General features: G+C 37.3%; 1 protein-coding gene across 6 annotated transcripts in view; it reads left to right on the top strand.

Annotated features, from left to right (window-relative positions):
* LOC106868156 (protein neuralized) overlaps nt 1–14179 on the top strand; it is a 521151-nt gene that overhangs the window by 2178 nt on the left and 504794 nt on the right. The gene's annotated exons all lie outside the window — the stretch shown is intronic.

Raw genomic sequence — 14179 nt, 5'->3', positions numbered from 1 at the left:
ACATTGTATAGGGGTACATACACATTATGCGTGTGATATATAATTATGTATATATACATAAACACACGTACCTTGTATATATGTGCATATACATACTCTATTTATGTATGTGTGTGTGTGTGTATATATATAAACAAGTACATGTGTGTATACATATGTATGTACGCGTGTGTATGTGTATATATATATATATATATATATATATATAAACAAGTACATGTGTGTATACATGTGTATGTACGCGTGTGTATATGTGTATGCGCGCGCGCATTGCGTGTGTGTGTGTGTCGACGAAACAGGCGAAGGTATCCAAATTTCTGTTTGTTTAGATCTTACCAGTTCCAAGACGTGGAGGGGTAGATTTGGCGCCGTTGTTCTCAAATAGTTTTCAAGGGAGATGGTGACTAAGGAAGTGATCTGAAAGTGATTTTTTTTATTCGTTTGTTTTCTTTGACCGTATTTTTTTTAGATAAATAATACTTCAAACGTGTATCGAGTATTCTTTTCATTTCATTTGGTTTAAATGTCTACTTATAAAAAAGAAAATGAAAAAAAAAATAATAATAATTATAAACGAATAAATCTTTATGGCATTCCTGACCGAGAAGTGACAGACTTATTTTAATCGACGGGAAAATAATATAAAAACAAAGTTAAATTAGGTTTGAAATATAATTTATTAAAAGTCACATTTATTCTGTAAGTGAACCTTTTTTGTCCTTTCGGGTTTATTTACTTAGAATTTTTGTCCCCCTCCCACTTTTCCTTCAAGAAATAATCAAAGAAATTCAATAAAGGACTGGGATTGATTTCATCCTTAAGCCTGTTAATAGTTTGGAAATGGGGCAGACAAAACTCCTGTCTTATTTCCCCCTTCCCCGTAATGTGTGTGTGTGTGAGTGTATTTTGTGCGGATGTATGTGTGTGGATGTATGTATGCGTGGATATATATGTGTGTATTGAACCTTTATTTGTCTATGTTGTTAACGCATTACAGTTTTTGTTCTTGTAAAAAGAATAATTTTCCTAATCATCAAGTAGTTTAGAGTGAAGCTATTTCTGCACCGACCGTTTTTTAATTATTTATTCATTTTTTCACTTCCGAAAGTTGCCCGAATGATTTAGCGATTATTTGGTATCGCCAGTTCCATTCAAGCGTAATTTTATCTTATTGTGTATGTGAGAGAAAGAGATCTTAGTTTCCATTGTTCTTGTTAATTTGTGCAAGCCAATTAAGCTAATATATATATATATATATATATATATATATCTTTTCTGCTTTAATGATTATATTTTTCTTTAAAAACAAGACAAAAAAAAGCAAAAAAACGGACTGGTTATAAATATTGTCTTTGGGACATTACTTCCATGTCAACAATGGTTTAATGTTTGTACACAGATTCAATTCAAAAGACTTCTGCAGATGTGTAGCTATGCTGCTGCTTACCGTGCGCACTCATGACTAGACAAGACATTATATGGAATTGTGTACAATCATACTATACTCATTATAAATGCTATATTTGCTTATGTACACTTATATCTTTTCAATACGGACACGAGATGCATCATCGCATCTCGTTATATGCACTTTATGTATATTTACTTATCTGACATACACAGACAAATATTTCGCACACTTTTGTGCGCGTAAGTATTTACATGCTTTACCATAGACACATGGTTGTTCACATTTTCACAAGTTCTCAGTCACACGTTCGTCAATACAGACACTTTTAACTAATTATAACATTTAACGCCAAAGCTCCAGATCGCCTCCGATTGAACCAGTGGTTCTCAACCAGGGTCCACATGGACCCTGGAGATCCATATGAGATTTTTGGGGTGTCCACGCAAGTAAAATAGTAAATTGGATCCACAGTAGTATTTTGAAGGTGCAGAGATAAAGAATACGCACACCACCCGTTTTCGGCATAACAAAAACCCGAACCCTAAACACCGGGTGTGCGTATTCTTAATATTTGCCTTTTAAGGGTAGCTGAAAAAAAAACTTTGCTTTAGATGTATTTCTTGCCAGAAACAGCTAGGTTTCTTTCAACATATTTCCAACCACCGAAACGTTCTTTTAAAGAGCACTGTGGCAAACCTACACAAGTGGGGGACAAAATAGAAATTTTGAAAGAAGTATCTATAGAATAAATTTTTGAAAATCGAATGGCTAAAGGGGTCCACTAGAATAAAATAGTAATCAAAGGGTCCATAGATAAGGAAAAAATGGTTGAGAACCATTGGATTGAACAGGCCTATGATCAAAGATATTCTGGTTGTAACTATCGCAAGATTTTTCTATATATAGCATTGTTTCTCTGTAATAGGCCTCTGTCCTGTCCGTCGGAGTTAGCTTTATTTTTGCACAGCGCCGTATTAGAAGCATTATAGCCCTTCCCCCACCGGACACATCAATGCACTGGGCGCTATAGTGTTTATTCCTTAACAGAAAGCTACGACAAATATAGACTAGAATTGGGCCCTTAGATCCGTGAGAACCTTTGACAACTACCCAGTGTCCCATGCCTTAAGACAACACAGTCTACACCTTGAAAGTTTCCCTCTCGGGCGAAGTTTTTATTTGTTGTCTATTGAGTGAGCCTCTTCTTCTCCACGCTACCGACGTTCCTCAAGGAAACAAGTATCGTCACAGGCGAAATCAGTCTGTAAAGAGCCGGAAAATACCACTGCAAAGCATTTTGTCCAACTCTCAAAATCCGTTGCCCTCGGTCTGGACGGTTACCAGACAAAGTTGACTGCAACAGGATTTAGAACCATTCGTTAAGACCTACATCAAAACTGCAAGGTTTTTAAAGATTCTGCTAATCCACTGTCCATCTTGGTTTACATTATTCAATATGTTTCATTGTTTGAAGACATTCTATTATGCATAGTAACATACATAACTTGCCAACTTATTCCTCATTTGTCAGAAATGAATGAACCTTTAAAAGAGAACAAGACCATTTCAATAGGCTCATAAATGTGATAATAATAATAAAGGGTTGACAGTATTAGACTGATTGTAAGTATCTCACAAGTATTGGTCTATTTGGATGTAACTAAGCCTGTACGTATATCAGTGGATGCAAGCAAAATCACAAGTGTTGCTGTTCTACAATGGCAAAACATTCAAAAGCATATGTATCCATGGCATTGATTTCGATTAAACAAAAATGATCTCAGATGGAAAAAGATCTAATAACTGCTGTTTTTGGTGCTGATCATTTGTGAAAGTGTTAAGCACCGAAAGTGTGTGTATGGTACAATGTTCGGAGTGGAGATATATCATAAAACTTTAAGTATTCTAAGCAAATTTCTTTACAAAGTTCATCTAAGGTTGCATAAAATGATGAATAGACGGGGGAATGATATAATAGCTCTCTAAACTATGTAAAACGAAAGAAATTTGAAAATTGCGAGTTCACTTTAGTCATACAACGTGCGAACGGTTTCTCACTCGTGAGAGAGTCAATGTAAGTCATGAAATATTGTTTACCAATGTTTCAGATGAGTGATGCAAAGACTACTGAACTGGAAGCTAAAATTGTTAATGATAGCCAACGCATGAATTTGTACAAGCTCTGAAACAGGACTGGTCTGCAAACTGCTATTTGCAGACGTTATTCTGAGTTTCTGGAGATGCAAGGGTGAATGACTTCGTGTCCAAGGGGTAGTATTTAAAGGGAAGTTATTGTTCCACGCCTAGTGAGACAACAAATAAGTGTTAGATCGACTGCTGTACCTAAAGAATACAAAAGAATTACTGTATTGGCCCGACATCATTGAACTGGTTGATAAATGTAGTATGACTGTAGAACTGAAGAATACAACAGAAGGAGACCCTTAAAAATGGAAAAGTTGCTATGATCACTTGTCAAGATAAATCTTGTTTCAGCATGAGAAATTACTTTCTCCTCGTCCTTGTGGACATAAAGCTAACCACTAGACACAAAGACTAACCTGTCATAAACTCCTGTCTTGAAAACAGGAATCCCTGTTTTCAAGACAGGGTGTTTCATTAACACTTATGAGAGACAACGGACCACAATTTTGCAGAATTTTCCAACATTTGGTTGTTTGAGTACAGAACTTTCAACCACAACAGAACAGCATGGCAATGAGCAGTTGGAATTTTGAAATCACTGCTAGTGAAAGAGTATTCATTCCTTACTCTTTCAAACTGTATGATCATACATACCATAGCATATACTTTCTCCCGTTGTTCGGTTGTGTTTGGTCGAAGAGCTAGAACCTCTGCCACTAACTCCTATTGGAGTATATCGTATCTGAAGGTTCACAACATTATTATCTAAAAGCAGGGAGGGCAAAGAGTAAAATGTATTTCAACAACTCAGACGAATGCTCTGTCCCCTTAAAGAAGCACGAGATAGTGCCCACTGCGTTATCTTAACACCAGGCTATTAACCTAGTCAGTTGATTCAATTCCGTATGACAACTATTTTATTCCAGGTATTTCAAAATCTTGCATTAGCCCCCCCCCCCTCAATATTTTTGCTATTTTTCATGAACGTGCAGCTAGTGTTATTTTAGAATCTACAGTATGTTTAATTTCAAGAACTTGAAAGCCACCCGCAAAGTTTTCTGTTACGTTTGCAGGACTTGAATATGTTTTTGTAAAGTTCTTCAACTTTTTTTGCTCTATTTCCAATCACTATGAAACATACAGAATTAACTAGTACCTATAAAAGGGAGATTTCAGTCGGCACGTTGATATGGGGCTCGGGGAACCAAAGTGGGGTCAAAGACTATCTGTTGAGCCTCTCCCTGAAATAAAAAAAATTTAAAAAATCATAGCCCCTTGAATTTTGAGAGATTTTCCCGGAACCCAAAGGCAACTTTGTTCTATCTACCAAATTTTTCGGAGGCCTTGAAAATAGCACAGTCTTTGTAACACTGGTCGTTATTTCTTCTGAAATAGGTCTGCAGTGTTTCTTCCATAATAGTTCTAACTTCAGATACTCAACAAGTCAGTGGTAACAAACACGTTGCTTGTTTGTCTAACTGTATTTTATGTTTATCACCTACAACTGACAATGTACAAAGTTACGGAAGTTTGCCAGTATCTAGTTTGTCCACAAATAATGCATCAAATTTTTTTTATGTTTTCTTATTGGTGGAGCAACCGTTTTAGATTTGCATATTTCTTCAAAATGAGCAAACGTGCCAGATTTATAAAACTCTTTGCTATATGCAGGACAAAAATGAACCCCAAATTTGTGACTGCCATTACACTTTGTACATATTTGTGGCTTTCTGCCAGCTATGCTTTTAAAACATTTGCATGGTGCTGCCATTCTCAACAGCATATGCAGCGTTACCACTAATATAGTGTCTGTTAGTTTCCTCAGTTCTTAACACAATAGTTACAGCTTTAGCCAAGTGAACTTAACTAGTTTCCTTGAGTTAGAATATTAATGATACATCACCCATATATAACTAAACTTGTCAGTCAAAATCGTTGAATTCTCATATACATGAGTTCCGTCAAATATTCCTGAGTGTTTCAGTGCCTTTGATAGCGAGGAAGTTGTTTTTAGCGTTAAATAGATGGATTCAGGTGTAATAGAAACTGGTAATTTGTTCTTGACATCTATGGCCTTCTTCGTATTTGAAACTGACAAAAATATCTTTTTCTCGTTCACCAGTAGTGCAAATTTGACTTTATCGCTGACTCATTCTTCTCAATAGCTTTCAGAAACTGTAAAATTTTCTTGGAATACACGCCACTTGACAGTTTTAACACGAGATGTAGGGTTGGGAGCTAGGAATTGAATATTCAGCTATTTAGTAATAATTCGTTAGATCTCAAAGTCGCTCAGTTAAATTGAAGTCCGTTAGCGACTCACTATCAACCGTTTTACGAGCGAATAAAATAGAAGCAGCAACATACTATGAGTACATATCGATAAAGTCAATAATCCGATCCAGTCGAAATATCGAACACTATGTTTTAACGGTGTATTGCAATTTACAAACATAACCAGGCAACACGCTAAAAGATAGTAATATTAAGCGTATTTAAGGCGGCGAGCTTGCAGAATCGTTAGCACACCAGACAAAATGCATAGTGGTTTTTCGTCTGTCTTTTCATTCTGAATTCGAATTCCGTCGAGGTCGATTTTGCCTTTCATCCTTTCGAGGTCATTAAAATAAGTACCAGTTGAGCACTTGGGTTGATGTAATCAACTCATACCCCCCCCCCCCCCCCGAAATTGCTGGCCTTGTACCAAAATTGAAATCAATATTAAGCACATTTTAGATACACAAATCGTTTGTTGCGTATATATTATACAACCAATTCCATCATAAGGGAGGTGCGATGGGTTCTATGGCGCTGGTGCTGAGGAGGCCTGTGCATCTATGTATAGACTAATTTTGTCACATTTCGACGAGTACTTCAGTACAACGGCCCATGAGAATTCAAAGACGGTCCTGTATAAATGTATTAAAACAGACAACTTATTGCGGGTCTGATTTGCGAGATAACCGACACTTCTTGCAATGCCTTCCTGTTTTTTTTTGTTTGTTTTTTTTTTTTTTTTGTGAGAAAAATGTTTTTCTGTTTCTAGGTTTAAGCATAATTACAGAAGGCCAGTAGCTTTAGTGAATTTATTTACAAGGGATGTAGCAAATGGAACCCAACGACTCTTTCTTCGGTAATACTTACAATGCGAAAATTAACTGTATACGGTAAATAAATAATTTGTGATAGGCACAAGGCCGGAAATTTGGGAGCGACAGAAAACAGTTGAGATAAAATCCAACTACTTCACCAGTACTTATTTTACCAGCCTCGGAAAGATGAAAGGCAGAAATTTGGAATACGTGGACAGTTGATTAGATTAACGATACGTTAAGACCCGCATCAAAAACTGCAAGGTTTAAACGATTCTGCTAATGTACTGTCTATCTTGGACTACATTATTCAGTCTCAATTTTTTAAGACATTCTGTTAGGCATAAATAACATTCTTTATTTCATCGACCCGGGTGGGGAGAGAAGCAAAGTTGACCTTGAACTCGAAACGTACAGACAATAACAAATGCTACAGTTTATTATTTCCGACGCTTCTGCAACTTCACTGCTCGTCTCGCAAATTTAAATAATAAACACATGCACACGCCCATATCATTACACATTCCACAACCATTTCACTCTGACACATGCACTTATGTTCTATTGCATACTTGACTTCGTCAGGGTCAGCTTTACTTTTAAATCAGCCGAATCTGATAAAATAAACGCCACAAAAAGTTTTTCTTTTCTTACGAAGTCAAAAAGAAATGTTAAGAGATCTATGACTCATAGATTTTATTTCTTTACTGCTCACAAGGGGCTAAATATAGAGGGGACAAACACGGACAGACAAAGGGATTAAGTCGATTACATCGACCCAGTGCGTAACTGGTACTTAATTTATCGACTCCGAAAGGATGAAAGGCAAAGTCGACCTCGTTTCTGCCAGCTCGCTGCCTTATCTATGAGATCTATGACTCGTAGATCTCTTAACATGAGATTATCATATAATGCATACTGAATTTATTTTTCGGATCCTGTTCATTCACATGTAAATTCAAACTGTTGCGCTCCGAAGGGATTGCATGGTTTGTGTAGAGATCTTAGTCTGTTGACTGCCCCACTTCTGACTTGTCATACGAGTCTGATATTGACAAACCTATTTGCAAGTCTCGCCGAGGATAGTGAGGTAGACATAAGAGAATAGATGTTATAACTTACATTGTGTAACAACTAATTTTCCTATGGTTTACCGTCTTTGTTGCGTTTTATGAAAAAACTCATTTTGTATCAATGATAACAATATGACTTTACTGCAAATGAGAAAGCAAATCAGTCATCCATCGGGAAATATTGTTAGGGTCTTTGCTCAGTCGGTGGCGATAGCGCAATAAATATACGCAACGGGGGATGATTCAGTCTGTTGTACTCCTCTCGTTCACATAATTGACCTTGTCTATTTAATCTTTCTGACTCACTTCTGGAATTAGAACAACCCTGTTTTATCATTCATCCACGAGTTCTTCTCATGACAATTTCATCGAGTTATTTAAGAATGATAGTATAAACACCGATTTTACAGTACATTTACTCTATTACTTCTCTAAATCCAACTTTACACTTTTAATTCACTTTTACATTGCCAGTTTCTGAAATATCAGTGAGACATATTACCGACTGTCGTCCAGACTTCCCATCACTACATTCTTAGACTAATTCGTTAATCACTTAACAAGTTCGTTGAATTGACATTTTTGTCCTGCCTTTAATTTGCTTGTTTTGGTAAGGTTAACGAATCATAAGAATCTTGGTAAACTTCATTGTAGATTGTATTAGATTTGAACAGTGTTTTTGACTTACTGGAATGTTAATGTCATCGGAGATTTTTACCTATATTTTGAACAAGTGTTTCTTGTGTGTAGCGAACTAATTCATGTGGAACCACCATTATCTCTTATCAGTATGAATGATAAATTAAGGAATGTTCTCTAACGATGATGTGATCCGTAACGTATAGTTAAGTTTGCGTATGATAATTCCTGTATGTTTCAGATACATGTCATAACTGGAAACAGATGTGGAACTCACCGAAACCATATTTCACGTTTGGAAGAAGTATGTGATAAAGTGATACTATCACAACACACACACACACTTCTCATCTTTATCAGAAATACATATGAGTTTTGTATGTATATATACACTACTCTTCATATCTGTTCATAACAAATACTACATTTTGCTGACATGTGCTTTCGTGGCATTTACTCTATTTTCATTTTGTTGTTGCTATTACAAGGAAGCTTTTAATCCTTTCTGCACTGAGGATTTTGGTCGAGCATAATTGTTGTAGCACATGCTCTAAATCTGCCACTTGCATCAGACCCAAATCTCAGACTTCAGGTCGAATTGTTCAACTTTGATAGTTTGGAGTATTCGATTACATGGTAATTAATCGTATTAGCTGGAGCTGTTAATACTTTTCGAGGTACAACTAACAATCATTTTGCTCACCCCAAATTAGGTCAAATATGTTTGTTTTTTCTTCATGTTCTTCGTTTTAAGGCAGAACGGGACTGCGCTTATCCTCTTAACCGATCCTTTCCCATTTTGGGGAACCAAGTATGGTTGCGTGTTTAAGAAGCTCGCTCTGCAACCAAGTGGGTTCAAGTTCACTATCCCCGTGCAGCCCCTTCGGCAAGCCCTTGACCAACTGATGTCTCGTGAGTGAATTTGGTAAACGAAAATTGCGTCAGATCCCGTTTAGACTCCGTAAAATATGGAACTCAAAACTGTCTACCTCTAACAAGACCATATCTCACAATGCTTTTGCAGTACAAGTGCTAGTACCACAGCATTTGAGATACTGAACTGGGCACTCGATGTGATACGCAGCCTGGACATCAAAACAAGAAAGGTACTGACCACACAATATGATGTGTATGTGTGTCTTTGTACCGCCATCGCTTGGCAATTGGTGTTGGTTTGTTTAATCCCTAAGAGTTTCGACGAAAGAAACCGATAGAATAAGTGCAAAAGTTTAAAATAATAAGTACTGGGATCGATTTGTTCGAGTAAACGCTGCCAGGCGGTGCCCCAGCATGGTCGCTGTCTAATGACTGAAACTAGTAAAAAACTAAGAGAAAAATGTACGCCAAAAGGACTTTTTCTTAAGTTCACTTTAGCCATTATTGGCAAGGACATGTTGCATCATAATATATAAATAAAAAGATGTACGTTTTATGTTTATCAAATTTTCGGCAAAAATTACTACAATTTACTGAAAGTTTAACATGCGTGGTTGTGTGATAGGAAACTTGCTTCCCAACCATATGATTCCGGGTTCAGTCCCACTGTGTGTTACCTTGGGCGAGTGTTTTCTACTATTGCCTCGGGCCAAAGCTTTGTGAGTGGATTTGGTAGACTGTGTGACTTAATGTTTGTTCCCCGTCACTGTTTGACAGCCGGTGTTGGCGAGTTTACGTCCCCGTAAGCTAGCGGTTCAGCAAAAGACCGATAGAATAAGTACTGGGGTCTAATTCATTCGACTAAAAATTCAAGGCGATGTCCCAGCATGGCTGAAATCTAATGGCAATCAAAAGATGTACATTATAAAATGTAGATGGCATTTTTTTTAAATGTTGAGAATTTGGTAATTCTTTTTTTAAATTTTTTTTTATCGGTCTCAATTTTCCTGAAATGGAGCTTAGTTTTACTTCATCAAATGAAATTTCTGTTTATTTATATTTATATCAGTCTTAATTATTTTATAAATCGATCTATAGTTTTAATCAAAGATCGCCTCTAAATTCATGTTGAACACATCAATTTGCAATTAAAAAAAGAAAATGCGTTACTCTTTTCCTCTTCATAAACCCATTTATAACAGCATTGATTAAACTCTCCTGAAATTACACCATATAGAGACGAATTAGCTCTTGTGAATATTAAAGTAGATTAGATTATTGTTACTGTATATGAAATAGGATTATACCAAGCGCATATCAACCGATCAAGTTTGCTTGAAAGCCGTATCTAGTTACATGTTAGTGAGTCAGGATCTTTGATACGTTTTTTTTTCTTCTTGAAATAAAAAACAATATTGTTAACTGCTATATATATACATAGATAGGTAAAATTCCGCTAAAACCGTATAGAAATCAGCTGCACAGCAATGAGCTATGAATTTTTAGTAATTATTTCTATTAGAACTTAGCTGTTTATAAAACACTCCTGTCAACTCTTCATATATTGATGGTTCGTACTTGACTTCTACTTGACACACACACACACACACACACACACAACAAAATTTCTATATTTATAGCAATAATGTGTATATACGCGTATTTATAACTTTGTATACGTAAATATATCTGTCTTTATATGTATATCAATATATATATATATATATATATATATATATATATATATATACGTGTGTATGTGTGTGCATATACTCATTTACTCTTTTACTTGTTTCAGTCATTTGACTGCGGCCATGCTGGAGCAATGCCGTTTTAGTCGAACAAATCGACCCCCAGGACTTATTTTTTAAATCTAGTACTTATTCTATCGGAATGTTTTGCCGAACCGCTAAGTTACAGGGATGTAAACACACCAACACCGGTTGTCAAATGGTGATGGCACACACACACACACATACACACACATATGACGGATTTCTTTCAGTTTCCATCTACCAAATCCACTCACAAGGCTTTGGTCGGCCCAAGGCTATAGTAGAAGACACTTGCCCAAGGTACCATGCAGTGGGACTGAACCAGGAACCATGTGGTTGGTAAGCAAGCTTCTTACCACACAGCTACACCTTTATCTTTTACTTTGTTTCAACCATTAGATTGCAGCCATCCTGGGGCACTGCGTTGAGAAATTTTTACTGGAACTAATTGACCTCAGTGTTTATTTTCTTTTCAAACCTGGTACTTATTCTATCAGTCTTTTGCCGAACCGTTAGGTTATGGGGGACCTCAACCCACCAGCACCAGTTGTTGAGCAGCGGTGGGGGACAAACACAAATGCAAGGGCCCACACACACATAGATACATGTATATATGATGAGCTTCTTTCAGTTTCTGTCTAGTAAATCCACTCAAGGCTTTAGGCAGCCTGAGTAAAAGACAATTGCCCAAGGTGCCACATGGTGGGAGTGAGCTTGGAACCATCTGGATGGAAAACAGACTTCTTACCACACAACCATACCTATATATATATATATATATATATATATATATATATATATATATATATATATATATATATATATATATATATATATATATATATATATATATATATGTGTGTGTGTGTGTGTGTGTGGAGGTGCAATGGCCCAGTGGTTAGGGCAGTGGACTCACGGTCATAGGATCGCGGTTTCGATTCCCAGATCGGGCGTTGTGTTTATTGAGCGAAAACACCTAAAGCTCCACGAGGCTCCGGCAGGGGATGGTGGCGAACCCTGCTGTACTCTTCCACCACAACTTTCTCTCACTATTACTTCCTGTTTCTGTTGTTCCTGTAATTCAAAGGGTCAGCCTTGTCACATTGTGTCGTGCTGAATATCCCCAAGAACTATGTTAAGGGTACACGTGTCTGTGGAGTGCTCAGCCACTTGCACGTTAATTTCACAAGCAGGCTGTTCCTTTGATCAGATCAACTGGAACCCTCGACGTCGTAAGCGACAGAGTGCCAACACATACACACACACACATATATATATATATATATATATATATATATATATATCAGAGGGAGGGAGAGAGGAATGACTTAATGGCAAATGTTTTCACTAATATGTGTCACAAGACTGTTGAATGGTCTGTGGACTGGATATATGCAGTATTCATAGCACTGCCCAAGGTTGTTGGCACCGCTAATAGCTTGTAGCATCACACCTCATCAACCCCAGCAAGATCTTGCTGAGAATTCTGCTAAAGAGGATCAGGCAGTCAAAAGATAGCTTGTTGAAGAGCGTATGTGCTTCCGTAATTGGACAGAACAAGGGAGAAAATTTTTAATATCAGGATCCTAATGGAGACAGCTAAGGAGTATAATATTCCACTGTATGTGTCATTCATTGATTATAAAGCAGCCTTCAACTCAGTACAGCAGGCTAGACTGTGGAAAGTGTTACAAATGGTGGGAACCAAGGGCTCAACAATTGACTAACTGTAGAAACTGTACATTGACAGCAGGTGGCTATTAAGGATGGAGTATGAGGAGCTGACAAACTGGTTGTAGTCAACTGGATTGGTGTTTGGGTTATGGGCATCAGCTTCTGGTAGCTAAATGACCATAATTTTGTTAAAGACACCATGCTGATCACTACTTCACTGGCTGAACTGCAGACGAAGTTAATCTAGTCTCTAATGCGTTTTTACTAAAGATCAATGGTAGCCACCAAGAAACATGAGCAGTTTACCATACACTGTGAAGGCAGTGGTCAAGCTAGCCCAAGTTAAGTTCAAGTACCTGGAATCCATTCTTAACCAAACAGCTGACTGCAGCCAGGAAATCAGAGCAAGACTTAGTGCAAGGAGATCAGCCTTGTGGTCTCTCAATACAATATGGATTAATTGTGTCTCAGCAAAAACCGTCAAGCTGGTGTCTGACTCTAAAAAAGTGAAGTCATTCAAGATGACATGCTACAGGGAAGCGTTGGTCATTGGATAAACAATTTAGTTCTGGATGACTGATCAAGAGTCTGTGATGGTGGTCAAACAACATCATTTACTGTCCATTATCCATGCTGGTATGGGTTAGACGGTTTGATTGAAGCTGGTAAGCTGGAGAGCTGCACCAGGCTCCTGTTTGTTTTAGCTTGGTTTCTACAGCTAGATGCTCTTCCTAATGCCAACCACTCCACAACAAAAATTACAATAGTTTGGCCACGTTAATAGGACCCAGAACCTGGGTGTCTGATCCTCAGGTGTTAGGTAGAAATGAAACAGGCATAGGGGTAACACAGAAGTGTACAGTCAAGGCTGGAAGAATTTCATTATAAATCTGCTCTGACCTGAGAATAAACAACAACTATTTGCAGTTAAGAGGAATCTTCTCTCTTAGTAACTCTCAACCACTCCTCTATCGTTTACCCACTTACTCCCATACAAGAATATACACCAAATAATCTCTGTGTATTAAAGCCCATGTCACTGCCAAAGCACTATCTTTGAATTAACATTTAGCTCTTGTATGTGTATGCATGTCTGTGTGCTTTGTGGTATGAAGTTTGCTTTCCACACACACACAATTCTTGGTTCAGTCCCATTGTGTGGCACCTTGGGCAAGTGTCTTCTACAATAGCCCTGGACTGACCAAAGCCTTGTGAATGGATTTGGAAGACAGAAGCTAGAAGAAGTCTCTCTGTGTGTTTGTTCCCACTCCCACCACTACTTGACAAATGGTGTTTGTTACATCTCTGTAACCAATTGGTTTAGCAAAAGAAACCAATAGAATAAGTACCTAGCTTTAAAAAAAAAAAAGCAAATAAAAGCACTAGGGTCGATTCATTTGATTATAAAGCCCTTTAAGGCAGTGCCCCAGCATGACCACAATCCATAACTGAATTAAGTAAAAGATATTTATATAATCATCTTGATACACTAAG

The sequence above is a fragment of the Octopus bimaculoides genome, chromosome 14, assembly GCF_046866305.1.
Source record: "Octopus bimaculoides isolate indiv1 chromosome 14, ASM4686630v1, whole genome shotgun sequence".
In the NCBI taxonomy this organism is placed as follows: Eukaryota; Metazoa; Mollusca; class Cephalopoda; order Octopoda; family Octopodidae; genus Octopus; species Octopus bimaculoides.
This window is presented reverse-complemented; position numbering and strand designations above follow the sequence as displayed.